Genomic DNA, 19,351 nt, shown 5'->3' with positions numbered 1-19,351 from the left:
GCTTACGTGAATCAGAGTCGGCGTTTGGTTGCTCCCCATCTGGAGTCTGGTCTGTTTTTTGTTGATGCTCCCCGTCCGGAATCTTAGCAGGTTTACTGGAGTCAGCTGAGATTTCTTGAAGCTGCACTTCTGGAGTCGGAACATGCAGGAATGCATTGACTAGTGGAGAGGTTCGAGCAATTGAGGATGGAAGTAGTGTGGTGTCACCGTAGTCACCAGTGGTCTCACCGTGATCGTCGAGTGCCTCTGTACGCACTAGCTGAGGTCTGTCACTTTGCACCTTTTGCATGGGAAGTGGGATGCTGTCGTCACTCGTTTCACATACCGTGGGTAGATCCTCAGTAGCTGCTTGCTGTTCACTAGGGTTGGGTAAATTGTCAGAGTTTTCATCTGGTGGTGCAAACCATGTGGGTGGACTGTCATTGTCTTGCCGTTGTCCCTCATTTGGGCTTTTCTTCTTTGGAATTTTAAATCTTCCCCCAGACATTACAGAACCTTGTTCATTTCCCTCAATTTCTCCCGTATGTAGGGCATCAAATGTTGGATCCAATGTTTCTTTCGTCATTGTACTAGTTTCCAAAGAACAGTCCGTTTCAATTTTCTTCTCAGTTAATTCATATGTATCCTTTTCTAATGTACATGCCTTCATAGTCTCTGGGTCTGATTTTGCTGGGACTGGCATAGTCACAGTCTCTCTTTTACTGTTCTCAATTGCCCACATTCTACTCCCCAGACATAAATGCTTAATCTCTGGAGTTAATGTGGTACAATGGATAATCGGGTCGACCTTATCTGCATCTTCACCATCACTGGAAAGCACAATTGGTTCACTTGAAACTGATGCGGGTTTTAAGTGCTTTATCTGGCTACTCGATGTCGGTGTCCTCAGGATTCTTGCTCCAATGTTCTGCTCATTTATCAGTGGAGTGTGCATAGGTTCAATGCGATTAATATTCCCATCAGGGTTTGAAGAGTCATTACTGACTAACTGCTGGTCTCTGAAGTTGGGACTTTGCGGTTTTGTGTTGAAGGAAGACAGTTGTCCCTGCTGTAGATATGATTCAGGTTGTGTTATTTCCATTAAATGAGGATCAATGTCGTGTCCATTTTTTCGATCCGTACTAAAGCAATGGCAATTTTCAGTCTGCTCCTTGCAAGTTAGACATACAAGTAATTTCTTTACAAGATTACAAGTAATCCTCAGCATCCTTCTGTGACTGTGCAGCATTATTAATATCTCTTCGGCTATAATGATCCTGAAGGTCAGCGCATAATCCTTTTTTCTTCGGGCTTGGAAGAGGCGATTCCTTTGGCTTGTCTTCATTTGGGCTTGAACAGTCATCAGCGCTGTGCCCTTCATTGTAGCAAGATAGACCGTCATGGTCGTCCTGCTGTGCACTGGAGCGTGGTGGACTGTTATAGCCTTCTTGCTGTTTACGTGAGCATGGCAGACTTGCATCATCTGCCGCTAGTTGGTCAGAGGAGGTTGCTAGACCCTCATGGTCTTGTTCCTGCAAGGACTGCGCATTGGAGTCTTGCGTTGCTTCCCTCGTAGAGTCGGGAACCCTGAGCGGGGCGTGGACCACGCTCTGTGTGGCAGCAGGCCGCTCTCTGTGGGCTTGTATCGCTTTCTGTCTCTTAATTTCAGGCTGCAGCATCATCCTGCACTGATGAGTTGGGACGTCGTATCTGCTGGGTTGAAGATCCTCAGATCCGAAAAGTGAATCCGCATCTGCGTCGGATTCAATGCGGGGGTCGCCAATGTGCAACCTGAAAGGTTCGTCCGGGTTGTAGCCGTCTAGGACCATTGAGCTGTAATTGGGCTCGCGAGGTCCGGAAAAAATGTAAAGATCGGTATCGAAGTTTTCGAGGTCGGAATCATCGGTTTGTGCGTAGGTAACTGCTTGTTGCAGGGTTCTTCGGAGGTTAAATTCATTTCCTGGTTCAATTTGAGGCATTGTGCTGTCATTCCAGGTGAAGGAAGGTTGTTTTACAGCTTTAAAAGATTTTTTCTTTGATTTGGGACGTTTCCCCTTTAAATTGGATTTGGGACGTTTCCCCTTTAAATTGGTGCGGTCTGGGGCCTCTGACGTCATGACGCGCGTGACGTAGCACGTAGGAAGCGATTGCGCATGCGCAGATCGCTGTTCCTTTACCGATGGCCGTTTTCTTGATTGTGCATGCGCAAACGAACCTTCCGGTTCTGCGCACTTCTCGCGCAACTGCGCTAGTGTCGTCCCTTTAGCAAGATGGCCACCGACCTCGACCCAAATCGCTCTCTGGTCCGGGATTTCGGCCTCGAGGTGAGTACTGGCGCTTCTCTTACCTTTCCTTGCCGATTGGAGTGTGGAGTGTGTTTTCCTCACAGTATTTGCCGAATTTGTCCAGGACTGCCTGGAAGTCGTACCTGTTTTGCCCCTTGGAGAACTTGAATTTGTTAAAGATTTCTTCTGCTCTTGCACCGGCGATGGCGAGGAGAAACTCTATTTTTTCATCATCGGCCAGGTCTTGAAGTTCGGCTGCCACCAGGAAGAATTCAAACGTTTGCCGGAATCGCTGCCAGTTTTCGCGGAGATCGCCGTGGCACTGGAGCTGCTGCGGAACCGGGAGTTCGTACATCTTGCCTGGGTATTGCTGGTTGTCTCTGTACGCTGAGGTATGGCGGCGGGTATCGATCCACTCACTGGTATCATGTGGTGTTGGGTGCTCTGAGGTACAGATGAACCAATACGGTCGCGATTGGTACAACGCAGTTTTATTCCAACTTGTGGTTTACAGATCTGTCTTGGTACTCAGCTCGTGGTGACTGTGTGAGTGTCTTTTTAATCAGGTCCTGTCCTTGTCCTGTCTCCAGATCCACTGACCACCAGGTGTCGTGTTTCTTGTCTTATACTGTCTCTGTCCTTGTCTGTGATTGGCTGTCGTGTTATGTGCGCTAATTGGTCTGTCTATCATGATGTGTGTGTTTGAATATCATGACACTTCCCTTGATATGCAATGGCATTACAATAATTGAATCTTCCACCATCAGAACACTGAGAGTTACTGTTGACCAGGAACTTAATTGGACTAGCCATTTAAATACTGTGGGTACAAGAGCAAGTCATAGGCTGGAAATATTTTGGCAAGTAATTCACCTCATGACTCCCCAAAGCCTGTGCGCCAGCTACAAAGCACATGTGGTACTGTCTGCATGTGTGTGTTTTGTGAATACTCCCCACTTGCATGGATGAGTACAACACCAACAACATCCCTGCTTCTATACTCGAAACCTCTCGCAATGAAGGCCAACATACCATTATATGGATATACCATATTTTTGGACCTTCAGAAGGCGTTTGAAAAAGTCCCATATAAGAGATTATTGTGCAAATTAAAGCGTATGGGATTGGGGGAAATGTATTGAGATGGATGAATGGCAGAGAGGAAACAAAGAGTCGGGATTAATGGGTCCTTTTCAAATTGGCAGGCAGTAACCAGTGGGGTACCACAGGGATCGGTGCTGGGACCCCAGCTATTCACAATATATATTAATGACTTGGATGAGGTGGGAGGGTGAATTGTGACGAGGATGCAGGGATCCTACAGCATGATCTGGTCAGGTTGAGCGAGTGGGCATATCAATGACAGATGCAGTATAATTTGGATAAGTGTGAGGTTATTCACTTTGGAAGCAAAAACAGGAAGGCAAATTACTACCTGAATGGTTGTAAATTGGAAGAGGGGAGTGTGCAGCGGGACCTGGGTGGCCTTGTGCACCATTCGCTGAAGGTAAGCATGCAGGTGCAGCAGGCAGTAAAGAAGGCTAATGGTATGTTGGCCTTCATTGCAAGAGGTTTTGAGTATAGAAGCAGGGATGTGTTACTGCAATTGTACAGGGCCTTGGTGAGGCGACACTTGGAGTATTGTGTGCAGTTTTAGTCTCCTTCTCTGAGGAAGGATGAAATGAAAATTGCTTATTATCACAGTAGGCTTCAAATGAAGTTACTGTGAAAAGCCCCTAGTCGCCACATTCCGGCACCTGTTCAGGGAGGCTGGTACGGGTCCGCGCATGCTCGGGAGCATCAGCGGATGTTCTTGCTCTCGAGGGAGAGCAGCGAAGGTTTACCAGACTGATTCCAGGGATGGCGGGATTGTCATATGAGGAGAGATTGACTAGGTTGGGATTGTTCTCGCTGGAGTTCAGAAGAATGAGGGATCTCATAGAGACTTATAAAATTCTAACAGGACTAGCCAGAGTAGATGCAGGGAAGATGTTACCAATGATGGGTGTGTCCAGAACCAGGGGTCACAGCCTGAGGATTCAGGGTAAACCATTTCGGACAGAGATAAGGAGACATTTCTTCACAGAGTGGTGAGCCTGTGGAATTCATTACCACAGGAAGTAGTTGATGCTAAAACATTGAATATGTTCAAGAGGCGGCTTGATATAGAACTTGGGCCGAATGGGATCAAAGGCTATGGGGAGAAAGCAGGATTCGGCTATTGAGTTGGATGATCAGCCATGATCGTGATGAATGGCGGAGCAGGCTCGAAGGGCCAAAAGGCCTACTCCTGCTCCTATCTTCTATGTATCTATGTATCTATGTAACACTCACACAGCTTGACACCAACAAGGAAAAAATAGCCCACTTGATTCACACCCCATCCACAACCTTAAACATTCACTCCCTCAACCACTGACATACAGTGGCAGAAGTTTGTACTATCTACAAGATGCACCACCGCAACTTGCCAAGGCTCCTTAAACAGCACATGTCAAACCCACCACCTCTACCACCTAGAAGGGCAAATATTTGGTAACACCATTACCTGCAGGTCCCCTCCAAGTCACACACCATCCTGACTTTGAACTATATTGCTGTTCCTTGATTGTCACAGGGGCAAAATCCTGAAAATCCCTCTCTGCAACCGTGTTGCTGTACCTATACCACATGGACCGCAGCAGTTCAAGAAGGCAGCTCACTAACATTTCTCAAGGGAAATTAGCGGTGGGCAATCAATGTTGCTCTTGCCAATGATGTTCAGGTGCCAAGAATAAAATACATGGGGCGGGATTCTCCCGTATCCGGCGGGGCGGGGGGTCCCGGCGGGACGGAGTGGCGCGAACCACTCCGGCGTCGGGCCGCCCCAAAGGTACGGAATCCTCTGCACCTTCAGGGGCTAGGCCCGCCCCGGAGTTATTGCCGCACTGCCGACCGGCGTGGAAGGCCTTTGGTGCCGCGCCAGCCGGGGCCGAAGGGACTCCGCTGGCCGGCGAGGGTCCGAGCATGCTCGGGAGCATCAGCGGCTGCTGATGTCATCCCCGCGCATGCGCAGGAGGGGTTCACCTACGTGTCGGCCATCACGGAGGTTTACACGGCCGGCGCGTAGGAATAGAGTGCCCCCACGGCACAGGCCCGCCCGCGGATCGGTGGGCCCCGATCGCAGGCCAGGCCACCGTGGGGGCACCCCCCGGGGCCAGATCGCCCCGCAGCCCCCCCCCCAGGACCCCGGAGCCCGCCCGCGCCGCCAGGTCCCGCCGGTAAGGGACCTACTCCAATTTAAGCTGGTGGGACCTGCATAGAATGAGCGGGACTTCGGCCCATCGCGGGTCGGAGAATCGCCGGGGGGGACCGCCGACCGGTGCGGCGCGATTCCCGCCAACCCCTGGCGATTCTCCGACCCGGCGGGGGTTCGGAGAAACCCGTCCATGATATCTGCAGTCACTCTGCCGATGATTCTGGGAGGTCAATAAACCAGGTATGGATAATATGGGCTGTTCCTAAGTTGCAGTTAACACTATTTCAGAACTAAAATGGCTCAGAAACATGATGGCTGGAATTCTCTGGTTGTTGTGATTCACATTTGCTGCTGGCAGCGCACTGCCGTCTGTGGGTTTCCTGGCGGGATGGGATGGCTTCAATGGGAAATACCATTGACAAGCGGCGGGAAGGCAAATACTCACCACCAGCGAACGGCGCGCCGTTGCGAATCACCCGCTGGGGAACCAGACAATTCTGCCCGTTGGCTATTACGCAACACTCCATATTTTGGCTTAATGGTAGTAGATGTGATGGGAGTTCAAAATCATCAATGTAATCATCAATCATTACGAATCCACTCCTGATTTAACATAATATGGTTTGGGTGCACAGGAGAAAAATGCGCACTGGTTCAAATTATGGTGTTAGTTTTGAAACTTCAGGGTTTTCCCAATATTACCCAGTAGAAAATAAATTCCAAAATGTTTAGAAAGTACAAAACAACTTGCATGTAACCTAGCAGTAAAAATGACATCTTTCCTCAGCATAAACATCATTTCTGTGTAAAATACTCATGGTTAGCACAAATAGGTTCAACTTGAAAGGATGCAACCTTAAATATTTATTATTTCTATAGTGTCCAAATTCCATCACAAATAGAGGAGACAATTTAAATTTAAATCAGTAAAGTCATTCTCAAAAACATTTTGGAAAATATAGGGAAAATTAAGAACAGATTGTGAACCTTAGCTTACTCTGTGATTAGAAGAGTCAAAGGCTAATAAAAAACAGGTAGTTTATTTTAAAATAGAGAATGAGGCACAGTAATTAAGGCTACACCATGCCAAGAAATGGAAGAGTACCTTTGGGCTATTAACAGTGCAATGATGCGAAGTCATGAAGCACTGATGCAACAGACAGGCAATCTGGAGAAAAACAGAGAGAAGTTTAAGTACATGCAGACAAACCTGTAAGGAAGGGAAATTCTTCCACCCACATATAAAGTTAATAATGGTAAGCCAAAACTGCAAATCTGAAATAAAAATAGTAATAGATGGAATTACACAACAGATCAGTTGCCACCTAGGGAGGGGAAATGCAGTTCCTAAAGCTATTTTTTCTCTGCAGATGTTGATTGACCAGCCGCGTATTTTCAGTTTCTTCTAATTTTATATACAGTGGGCTGGATTCTCCATTCCTGTGTTGAAGTGCTGACGCCGACAGATGATCCAAGGTCTTTCACGATGGAAAAATTGGTGCAAAACCCGCACCGATTCAGCTACCGGTGAGGGACTAGCACCGGCGCTGCGTGGAGCACATGCGGAAGGTGCGGAAAACAGTTGGAGAATCGGCGAGTCCATGCTGCACATGTGCAGGGCTGACAAGCTGCAGCCACGCGTATGCCTCCAACCCCCATACACGCACTAATCGCGCCGGAAAAGATGGTGCCGGCTGTGTTGGACTGCGTGCCTGCCCACCCCTACCCTACAGCCCATCCCCCAGCCCTGGTAGAAGCCCCCTGGCAGGCGGTACGGATCTCGGCCGAGTCCGCACGTCCTCTCTCTCTGCAGCCGCAATGCCAGGCTCACAATCACTGACCACACGTGACCCGTGCTACCGGGAACTTGGCCCATCAGAGGTGGAGCATCGTGGGTGGGCCCGCTAATGACATTCCAATGGGATTGCGACTGCACGCAGCATGTGTCCCAATGACGTGATTTGGAAGGGCTGAGCATCATGAACCAGCGTCAAACCAGCGCCTGCCGCGATTTCGGCATCGGGAGCCATTCTCCGCCCGATCGCCAGTCCCGATTTTGGCGTCAGGCAACAGTGAATCCCGCCCAATGTGGGTGATGACTTCCTGAAGCTAGAAGCATTGATTATTTGTGAAGACCTCAGAGGTCACTATAGTAACAGATTTTAAACCAGGAAGGTCCAAAAAGCAACGACACAGAGGCCCCTCTCTTTACAATGCAGCAGAGTATGCTCCCCACTACGTATCTAACAATAGGTTATACACTATTGGTAGAAAATTAATGTACATCAATAATGTTTTCCCTTAATGGTGTATATCCACTATATTAAAAAAAACGATTATGGACGCAAAATTCAATAGCTCCCAAAAAGATGTGCAGAGATCACTGTCATGATATTATATACATACATACATACTGATGGACAGATCAACGGACCAATCAACACACACACAACACGACAGCCAATCACAGGCAAGAGCATACACAGTACAAAACAGGGAACACAACACTTCCTGGGCACTCGAGCAGGAGACGGCTCAGGGCACAGAGCTCATTACAAGCCACTCAGACACCCACCATGTGCTGAGTGCCACTACACAATAGAATTAGGAACAGGTCCACAGAATCAAGAGTCATGATCGAACCTTAGTAAACAGTTTACCAGTGTAAATAGATGTTTGAAATAAAACTGCGTTGTACCATTCGCAACCGTGTTGGTTCGTCTGTGTAGCAGAGTACCCAACACTTCGATCACAATGCAGGATTATACCTCAACCTGTGCTTTTGATGCAGGCACCTTACCAACTTTATGCTGCATGCTAATTTACATGGATCCAAATCTTCCGATCAGTCTCAGACCCGCTATTTCCGCCCCTGATTGGATCAGAAACTACCTTCTTGCCTTCCTCCAATTATTCTGGCCAATCCTCCGATGGAAGATCCTGCGAAGGGAATATGTACAGAGGCCACTCTTCATTTTATGGCAGCAGCTGCTGTATTCTGGTAAGTAAGAGTTTAAGGTCTGAATTTTCATCCTCGAGATGGGTCAGATAAATTCTAGGCTCAACCTGTCCACCTCAGGAGAAACTGCCTGCAAAGCTGAGTCAAACCAGCCAACCTGGGATATAGTTCAGAGGCAGCCATGGATGTTGCTGGGTGCCAAGGCAGGCTGTTTAAAAGGCTTGCCTTGTTACTGAGGGAATTCATCCCAATTACAATAAAAACACAAGGTTCTCTAGCCCTTGCCTTTCACACCCCACACACTTTCCATGCCACGTTATGCCTCTCACCCACCCCATGACTCCCCCCAAATGCCCAATACCAACCTATTTCCATGCCTATTAACCTACTGTACGTTTTATAGAATCAAAGAACCCTATAGTGTCAGTAGTGTGCATAAAATAAGCTTTTTTTAAAGTAATTCATTCATAACTTTCTGAAAAGAAAATAATTTCACCAGAAGGCAATGGAAGTGTCAATCATCCAGACCCTTTAAAGTATCAAAAATAAAAAGCCCAAGCCCTTGAAACTACTTAACCTGGTGTAAATTAACATTTTAAATTGACTGTAGAGATCAGAGAGTCTGACCTGTCAGTCAAATAATGTTTTCTCTGAGGCACAGCTGCTTCAACTAGAGTAATGGTTGTCTGAGCTCTGACCTCCTGTTGGCACTACAATATTTATATGGTTGGTCCAGTTAAGGTTCTGGTCAATAGAAACCCCACGGAATTGTTGGTGGTGATTATATGCTATTAAATGTCAAGGGAAGGTGGTTCAAACTTTTCCTGTTGGAGATGGTAATTGCCTGGCACTTGTGTGGCACAAATGTCACTTGCCAGTTTTTCTGGCGGACACTCAATTTATATGCACTATTAATGCCCCAAATGTGTCATTTCAGTCTTGAATTTAAAAAAAAAACTTTCATGATATACTCATTTTTGTACACATTCACAAAACACACACATGCATCCAGACACACGTGTGCACACGAGATGATGATGAATGAGCATGGCAAAGAAACGGAACAAAGAAAGACATGGTAAAACTGAAGTATAGATTATAACAGTTTTGTTCCAGAAGCTCTTGATAAAATTCTGCGGCGATAGTTCAGATAAAACTTTTAAAACCCCAAGAAATCAGGGTGAAACACTGTACTGGATAAATAACCATTTGAGATGTAACATAAGGATGACTTTGTGCTTCCAGAAGGACATGACACTCACAAAAAAGAACAACCTGTGAAGTCACAACTACACAGCCGATGATTTTATGTCCATTAGCAAACAATGGCACAATAATTGGAAAAGTCAAAGTGCTGCAAATAATTTGCAAGTCAATTTAGATTAGTATGACAATTCAGCAGGCACATGAAAAATGAAATACTATTAAACAGGATGAAACTATTTAGAATATTAATATATAGTGGGTGGAAGACTGAGCACACGATGTGGGGGGGGGGGGGGGGGTGGAGTCAGGGGTTAGAAAAAAAATCTAAAATCATAGATAACGAATAACTTTCAATGCCAGAGAATGCATTTCAGTGTGACAAATTAGATTTTTTTCAGCTCCAGCTTCTTATGTTCTTGCAAAGAATATCGTAAGACCCATTTATTACAACAGCAACATTTCTATAATGCGTTTTAGAATTGACCCTTCGAAGAATTAAATATGTTTTCATTCAAATCTGTAACCATTGTGACAACATCTTATCAAATTTAAGTGGTTAAGAAATACATGATTTCTTATTTGACTTAAAGGAGATGTTTGAAATGAACAATATCGAGCTGCAATTTTATGAATCATTCAGCTGGTGTATTAATGTTTTTTTCAGAAATGAAACATCTATTTGGGTGAGTTTCAAAGCACTTTCAAGTGCTGCACTGTTGGCATCTTAGATGAAACATGTTCAATTGTTCTCTCTGATGCCATATACATTAAATAAATTGTTTGCAAAGAACTTAAAAACAGTCCAGGGCCAACACAAAGTTTATCACAGAAATCAAAATGCAACAGTGGAATGCAGAAAATACCCTAAAAGGGCAAGAAGTTAACTAGCAGCCTAAGAAGACAATCTGTATAAATATGAAGAGACTTAAAATAACGCTGCCGAAGGCTTTTTGCTGACTGTTAACACCATGAGTTGCTGGGCAAGTTTACCAAATGCTGAGTCAGTTACTGAGGAAGATCGATTCGATAAAGTGCGGAGGGGTAGCTGATGGTAAGCGGACTTGAGATCCACCGTGGAGAAGACCTTGTAATGCGCGATCCTGTTTACCAGGTCGGATATGCGGGGGAGAGGGTACGCATTCAGCTGCGTAAACCTGTTGATGGTCTGACTGTAGTCGATGACCATCCTATGCTTCTCCCCGGTCTTTACCATCACTACTTGAGCTCTCCAGGGACTGTTGCTAGCTTCAATGACCCCTTCCCTCAGTAGCCTTTGGATCTCTGACCTGATGAAGATCCGGTCCTGGGCACTGTACCGTCTGCTCCTGGTGGTGACGGGTTTGCAATCCAGGGTGAGGTTCGCAAACAGGGAAGGCGGGTCGACCTTAAGGGTCAGAGGCCGCAGACAGTAAGGGGGGGTATAGGGCCGCCGAATTTAAAGATCAGGCTTTGCAAGTTACATTGGAAGTCCAACCCCAGGAGTGTAGCCGCGCAGAGGTGCGGCAGGACATAAAGGCAGAAATTGTTGAATTTCCTGCCTTGGACAGTGAGGTCTGCTAGGCAGAACCCCTTTATCTCCAGTGAGTATGACCCGGAGGCCAGGGAGATTCTTTGGTTTACAGGGTGGGTAACAAGTGAACAGCACCTTACCGTGTCGGGGGGAACAAAGCTTTCCGTGCTCCCAGAGTCGATCAGGCAAAATGTCTCGTGGCCGTTGATAAACACCGTCGTCGTTGCAGTCGCGAGTGTCCGAGGTCGATTTTGGTCCAGCGTCACCGAGGCCAGATGGAGCAGTTGCGGGTTGTGATCGGGCAGCGTGTAGTCGGCCGTGCTGGGGGCCTGGGGCCCCATCCAAGGTGGCGTCTCACATGGATCGCAAATGGTGGTCGGGAATGGATAAAATGGCGGTGGGGATGGACAAAATGGCGGCGCCCATTCGTCCAGCGTGGTGTCCGAGGGACAAGATGGCCGCGCCCGTGGGTTGGACGTGGCCCTAGGATAGGGGGGTGGTGGTGAGTGCTGGCCGCCTGGGGCCCGAGGGGAAGATTGCCGCGGCAGTCCGGATTCGCTGGAGACGCGGCCACGGCTCGTGCTTGGCAGACCCCCACAAAATGGCTCTTCTGGCCGCACCCTTTCAGGTGGAGGTGCGGGCCGGGCAGCGTGTGCGGGGATGCTTCGCCTGCCTGCAGAAGAAACAGCGGGGCCCAACGGAGTTAGCGGGCCGTCTTACAGCACAGGCCTGCGGGGACATGGGGAAGGTCAGTGGGGCTGCCGCTGCGGGATGCCACGCAGCCCAGGGGGCCACCGCGCGGTCGGGCGCATAGGACAGCTCGTTTTTGGAGGCAACATCCATGGACCCTGCCAGGGCCCATGCCTCTCTCAGTCCCAGGGTGTCCTTTTCTAAGAGTCTATGGCGGACCTCTGAGGAGCTCATACCTGCTACGAAGGCATCCCGGATTAGAAGTTCCATGTGCTCGCTGCCCGAAACTTGCGGGCAGCCACAGTTTCTGCCCAGCACCAGTAGCGCACGGTAGAAGTCCTCCAGCGATTCCCTGGGGCTTTGCCTTCTAGTTGCAAGCAGGTGACGTGCGTAGACCTGGTTTACAGGGCGTATATAATGTCCCTTTAACAGTTCGATCGCAGCATCATAGTCCTCCGCCTCCTCGATGAGGGTGAAGATTCCAGGGCTTACTCTCGAGTGCAGAGGTGCAGTTTCTGTTCTCCTGAGGGGGTGCCTCCGGCCATCTCGAGGCAGCCTTTAAAACACGCCAGCCAGTGTTTAAATATCGCCGCCGAGTTCTCCGTGTGGGGGCTGAGTTGTAAACACTCCGGCTTGATTCGGAGATCTATTCTTTCAGCTTAAGAGTAGTCTATTAAATTGATGCACGATCAATTACTCTCAAAGACGAGGTTGTAACATAACTGAAGGCTTTAATAGACTAGATCTGTTCCCCAGCAGCTTCGGTACAGAATGAGGGCTGCTGGGACGGCACCGGTTCTTATACCCTGCCTGTCAGGGCGGAGCTACATACCAAACAGCCAATGGTAAACTCCTAGGTTTACCCAATGGTCTACAGCCTCTCGGGTACTGCAATACCTGATAATACCACAGACGCGTCCGACGTAGCTCTGGCGGCCACCCTCAACCAAGCGGGCAGACCCGTGGCCTTCTTCTCATGTACCCTCCATGCTTCCGAAATCTGCCACTCCTCCGTCTAAAAGGAGGCCCAGGCCATAGTAGAAGCTGTGCGACATTGGAGGCATTACCTGGCCGGCAGGAGATTCACTCTCCTCACTGACCAACGGTCGATCGCCTCAATGTTCGATAATGCACAGCGGGGCATGATAAAAAACGATAAGATCTAGCGGTGGAGGATCGAACTCTCCACCTATAACTACGAGATCTTGTATCGTCCCGGGAAGCTAAACGAGCCTCCTGATGCCCTGTCCATGTGCTAACGCATAAGTGGACCGCCTCCGAGCCCTCCACGAGTACCTCTGTCACCCGGGGGTCACTCGCTTTTTCCACCCGCAACCTCAAGACCCGCAACCTGCCCTACTCCATCGAGGAGGTCAGGACAGCCACCAGGAATTGCCAAATCTGCGCGGAGTGCAAACCGCACTTCTACACGCCAGAGAAAGCGCACCTGATAAAGGCATCCCGTCCCTTTTAACGCCTCAGTATGGACTTCAAAGGCCCCCTCCCCTCCACCGACCGCAACACGTACTTCCTGAACGTGATTGACGAGTACTCCCGGTTCCCATTCGCCATCTACTGCCCCGACATGACCGCAACCATCGTCATCAAGGCCCTCCATAGCATCTTTACGCTGTTCGGGTTCCCCACTTACATACATAGTGGTAGGGGGTCCTCCTTTATGAGCGACGAACTGCATCAATTCCTGCTCAGCAAGGGCATTGCCTCGAGCAGGACGACCAGTTACAACCCCCGGGGTAACGGACAGGTAGAGAGGGAGAACAGAACGGTCTGGAAGACTGTCCTACTGGCCCTATGGTCCAGGAATCTCCCAGTCTCCCGCTGGCAGGAAGTCCTCCCGGATGCCTTCCACTCCATCCGGTCACTGCTTTGTACCACGACTAACCAAACACCTCACGAACGTCTCCTTGTCTTCCCCAGGCAGTCCTCCTCTGGGACCTCGCTCCCGACCTGGCTGGCAGCTCCCGGATCCATCCTGCTCCGAAAACACGTGCGGGCGCACAAGTCGGACCCGTTGGTCGAGAGGGTCCATCTTCTCCACGCTAACCCGCCTACATTGTTTACCCCGACGGCCGACAAGATGCGGTCTCCCTACGAGACTTGGCGCCCGCCGGATCCCCACGCACACCCCAGCCACCGGTCCCACCCTCCCTCCCACCGGTGTACCTTACAGCCGCCCCCTTCCCAGGAGGAATGTGGTAGTCTGTGTAGAGGTATTACGGTACCTCGTAATTCTGGAACACCATTGGTAGATATTGTATGTTTCCCATTGGTCAAGCTGTATGGTAGCTCCGCCCTGCAAGGCGGGGTACCCGTGCCACCCCAGCAGCCTTCATTCTGTACCTGAGCTGCTGGGGGAAACATCTAGCTTATTAAAGCCTTCAGTTGGACTACAACCTCGCTTTAGTAGTCATTGATCGTGCATCACTCTCTACTCTCATCTCGTCGTAATTGATAGTGCATCAAGGAGTCCATCATATTTAGGGTTGCAACCACCTCACCAGTTGTGGGGGTCGACATGGGGCCGGACGACAAAGGCAATCAGCTCAGTGCGTCGGCATTCGCTATCTGGGTCCCTGGTTTATGCTCCAGAAATACTCGTAGGCAGTGAGCAACAAAACCCAGCGCTGGACCGTGCGGAAGCAATGGGCGGTATTGGCTTATCCTCTCGGAAAAGTCCCAGCAGAAGCTTATGATCAGTCACGATAGTGAAGTGGCGGCCATACACGTACTGGTGGAAGCGTTTCACCGCAAAGACCACCGCCAGGCCCTCCTTCTCGATCTGCGCGTATTTCTTTTCCGCTGCAGTCAATGTGCGGGAGGTGAAAGCTATCGGCCACTCAGCCCCGTTCTCCATCTTGTGGGACAGGACGGCCCCAATACCATACGAGGATGCAAAGGCTTTCCAGGATCATAGTGGGTTAGTAACCCAGACAACGACAATTGCTGTTTTACCTGCGATTTCTTGCAGATGACCCCAAACCCAGGTGTGATTCTTCTTTAGCAGAAGGTGCAACGGGGCCAGCATAGTTGCCAGATTGGGGAGGAACTTCCTGTAATAGTTTGAGGCCGAGAAATGAAGGAAGATGCAAAGTGTCAGTCGGGGCGGGGGCCTGTTGAATTGCGCGCACCTTCTCTGCGATGGGGTGCAAACCTTCGCGGTCCACCCGATAACCCAGGTAGACTACTTCCTTCACCTGAAAGACACACTTTGTATGACGTAAACGGACTCCAGCCTCTGAAAAGCGTCTAAGGACTGCCTCCAAATTTTCCAAATGTTCCTGCTCCAACGTCCCTGTAATCAAAACGTCATCCAAGTAGACAGCGACATGCAGTAAACCTCTCAAGATGCCTTCCATGACGCGTTGAAAGATAGCGCAGGCAGAGGATACCCCAAAGGGCAACCATGTATATTCATAAAGGCCCCGGTGTGTATTAATAGTTACATATGGCCAGGAGGCAGGGCCCAGCTCCAACTGTAGATAGGCATGACTCATATCTAATTTAGTGAACGAGAGTCTGCCTGCAAGCTTCGCGTAGAGATCTTCTATGCAGGGCATTGGATATCGGTCGAGCCGGGAAGCCGTATTCACTGGAAGCATCTGTTTTCATTACAGGTACAATTGCCGCTGCCCAGTCAGCGAAATGGACAGGCCTGATAATACCCAAGGGCTCCAAACGAGCGAGCTCCTCTTCTACCTTCTCGAGCAAGGCGCAAGGCACCGGGCTCGCCCGGAAATAGCACGGCATGGCTCCTGGTTCGACTTGGATAAGGGCTACGGCCCCTTTTATTTTCCCCAAACCGGGCTGGAATACATCTGGGTACCGTGCTAGTACCTCCGTCAACCCTCCAGAACCTGTTTGGAGGATGTGCTGCCACTGCAGCCACAAATGGCGCAACCAGACCCGACCCAACAGGCTAGGCCTGTGGCCGCGCACCAGGGAAAGTGGGAATTGCCCCTCCTAGCATTCATAAACAACAGGGGTCATCGTAGTTCCTGCAATGTCCAATGGTTCCCCCATGTAGGTGGCCAATCTGGCCTGGGTATCGGTTAATGTAAGGGTCTGTATACCCTGCTTGATGTGGTCGAATGTCCTCTGGGCGATCACGGAGACCGCTGCACCAGTGTCCAACTCCATCTCAAGCGGGTGACCATTTACCCATACTGTCACCTTAATGGGGACCACACGGGGAGCTGCCACACAATGCAGCTGCAGGCAGTCGTCCTCAGTCTCCACATCCTCGGGAGTAGTCGCCGCAGGTTCATCTAAATGGAAGGTATGGCCCCTGGGCTGGCCCCAGTTTCTGTCGGAACGACGGCAACCCAGGACCGGCGTCTGCGATGGGGTCGGTGCCGACACGTCCGACACTGACATGGCTCCTCATCCATCAGTTCTGGAGAAGGCTCCCTTCGGGGAGGAATGTCCGATGGCCACTGGCGCCGATCCGAACGCCGCCCCGCCCAAGGTACAGCAGGGGTGCAGGGAGATGCTTTCGGATAGAAGGGGTTGCACCCCAAGGCGTGCACCTCCATTCCCTGAAGCTCCTGCACTCACCGTTCTGGGCTCTCTTGGGGCAATACTATTTGAATGGCCTGTTGAAAAGTCAATGTTGGCTTGGCTAACATCTTTCTCTGGGTTGCCGCGTTGTTAATACCTCAAACAAAACGGTCGCGTAACATTTCTGACAAGGTCTCACCATAGTCACAGTACTACGCAATCCTGCGTAGCCTGGATAGAAATTCTGCAAGGGATTCTCCTGGGGTGCTCTCAGCGGTATTAAACCGGTAATGCTGGACTATCGTGGACGGGGTTGGGTTCAAATGTTGCCCCACTAAGGTCACAAGTTCATCAAACGTCTTGGTGTCCAGCGCAGCTGGGTACGTAAGGCTCCTAATCACCCCAAACGTATGCGGGCCGCAGGCGGTGAGCAAAATGACCACCTGGCGCTCGTTTTCGGTGATATTGTTTGCCTGGAAATAGTAACGCATCCGTTGTGTGTACTGGTTCCAGCTTTCCAGCACAGCATCAAAGACATCCAAATGTCCGTACAGAGGCATGGTGCAACAGAAAAAAAACTTTCACCCTGTATCCAACAAAAATCCAGGGAGGTGGCTTCAGCAGCGTAGACAGCTATTCACTTTAACCCTCGTCGCCAGTTTTGTGAGGGCCACGAAGAATCCAGCACGAGTTGTAGAATAGAAAGAAATAACATTTATTTACAATTACATATATACACAGCAGCAGCAGTACTCTTTTGCTGCTCACTCCTCTCTAACTGGTTCCATACTGGCCAGCTCTATTTATGCAGGGACTTTGCAAATGATTTCTCCACCCCCCCTCATTGGGGAAGTGTTATAACCTGCCTACTTACCATTGGCTGGGGACTAATGACTATCCCACAATCCTGTGGGAGTATGAGCTTCCCCAATGAGGGGGGCGGAGAAACCACTAGTTAACTCCTAGTATAAATAAGCTGGCCAGTTCAGGAACCAGGAGGAAGGAGTATGTAGCAAGGGAAGTTACTGCTACTGTTATGTATATATGTTATAGTAAATAAATGTTATTACTTTGTATCCTTAAAACTCGTGCTGGATTCTTCGTGGCCCTTACAAAAGGAAGCTCATACTCCCTAAGGATTGTGGGATTGCCATTAGTCCCCAGCCAGTGGTAAGCATGCAGCTTATAGCATGGGGGGAGAATGAAAGCTTGTCCTCCCACTTCTCTGTTCTGTGGTTCAATAGTGGACATTGCAAGTAACCTTTGGCTATCCACTCTCCAAGTATGGATATTTGGCTGACATACTAGAAGTGAAATTGATCTTTGGTGGTAGCAGATAATTGACAATAGTTAATTGACAGCATGCTATACTTCCCGCCCTATTTTATTTTCCATTGAAATCATCAGAAAACAAAATCAATGACGTGTAAAATGGGTGGTTGACACATTATTCCCTGTTTTAGGCTGCTGCCCAGAACTAATTTCACCCCTCCACCCCATCTTGGGTACAAACTAACAACGCCATCTGTAAATCTCACTAATGGCATATGGTGGAGGAATAGTACAGCAACTTGTATATTTTTCCCTTAACAAGTTTATTCTTCATACGGCTCAGTAGAGTTACAAACTTCCTCTGGTTCCCCAACTACAACTGTTCCAGCTGTATCCCTTTATACTCTTGGGGGTTGAGCCAATAATCATCACCTCTCTTTAATAATACAATTGGCTTAACAATGTACTTGCCAAATGATGCAATTGTTAACGCATTGACACTATCCCAGTAATAATAAATATGGAGTCTGGATATTAATCGATAATCTCAAATGAAATAATAAATCATATACTGTGCTTGTTCATTTTGGAATGCATTTTTAATGCCAGATTCATAATTTATAAACTCCTTGTGTTACACACGCATGGTCAGCTCTCAACAGTGGCTAATATACTGCACCAGAACCGTAATGTTTTTAAGTTTTAAGGTGGTGTGGAAAGATCGATTTGTTCCAGGAGTGATAACATAAGAAATAGGGCTTGGTCATTTTATAAACAAACTGTATTAAAACAAAAGAAAAAACAATATTTAAACTTTTGAACTACAACCCGAACAATAACAGATTACATGCAGTTTCTTAACCCTAACACACGAGTCCCCATTAAACAGCACTTCAAGTGAACGTACAGCGCTCATTCCACTTACATAGAGGAGCACAGGCGATACTTGCATTTACGAAGCAATTTTTCTGCTGTTAATGGAGTTCCTTCAGAACCCTTTTCGAAAGCCTGTCTCATAGAATCATAGAAATTACAGTGCAGAAGGAGGCCGTTCGTCCCATTGCATCTGCAACAGCCCTTAGAAAGAGCTCCATTTAAGCCCATGCCTCCACCCTATCCCCGTAACCCCACACAACCTTTTTGGACACTAAAGGCAATTTATCATGACCAACCCACCTAACCTGCACATCTTTGGACTGTGGGAGGAAACCGGAGAACCCAGAGCAAACCCACGCAGACACAGGGAGAACATGCAGACTCCGCACAGACAAAATTACATCAAAATTAAATCTTAACCTTCCTTAGTCAGCCTCAGATGTTAGTACTCGTGCCTCTAAATTGAGTACAGGAGTTGGGAAATCATGTTGCAGCTGTATAAAATCTTGGTTATGCCGCATTTGGAGTATTGCGCGCAGTTCTGGTCACCACATTATCAGAAGGATGTGGAAGCTTTGGAGAGAATGAAAAGAAGGTTCACCAGGATGTTGCCTGGTCTCAAAGGTGTTGGCTATGAGGAGAGGTTGAATAAACTAGGATTGTTTTCACTGGAAAGATTGAGGCTGAGAGGAGACCTGAGAGAGGTCTACAAAATTATGAGAGGTCTTGACAGGGTGGATAGTCAGAGGCTTTTTTCAAGAGTGAAGTGTCAATTACAAGGGGGCACAGGTTCAAGGTGAGAGGGGGAAAGTTTAAGG

The 19,351-nt window shown here is 48.6% G+C and overlaps 2 long non-coding RNA genes across 3 annotated transcripts in view; one reads left to right on the top strand and one right to left on the bottom strand.

Annotated features, from left to right (window-relative positions):
- The window catches only part of LOC140429239 (uncharacterized), a 160,645-nt gene extending 153,588 nt beyond the window's left edge, over nucleotides 1-7,057 (top strand). The window contains exon 3 of the long non-coding RNA XR_011949017.1: nucleotides 6,924-7,057. This is a non-coding gene — a long non-coding RNA (uncharacterized lncRNA). The remainder of the gene's footprint in view (nucleotides 1-6,923) is intronic.
- LOC140429240 (uncharacterized) overlaps nucleotides 1-19,351 on the bottom strand; it is a 149,759-nt gene that overhangs the window by 19,084 nt on the left and 111,324 nt on the right. For both annotated transcript variants that reach the window (XR_011949018.1, XR_011949019.1), the window contains exon 2: nucleotides 6,608-6,670. This is a non-coding gene — a long non-coding RNA (uncharacterized lncRNA). The remainder of the gene's footprint in view (nucleotides 1-6,607; nucleotides 6,671-19,351) is intronic.

The sequence above is a fragment of the Scyliorhinus torazame genome, chromosome 9, assembly GCF_047496885.1.
Source record: "Scyliorhinus torazame isolate Kashiwa2021f chromosome 9, sScyTor2.1, whole genome shotgun sequence".
NCBI classification, from domain to species: Eukaryota; Metazoa; Chordata; class Chondrichthyes; order Carcharhiniformes; family Scyliorhinidae; genus Scyliorhinus; species Scyliorhinus torazame.
This window is presented reverse-complemented; position numbering and strand designations above follow the sequence as displayed.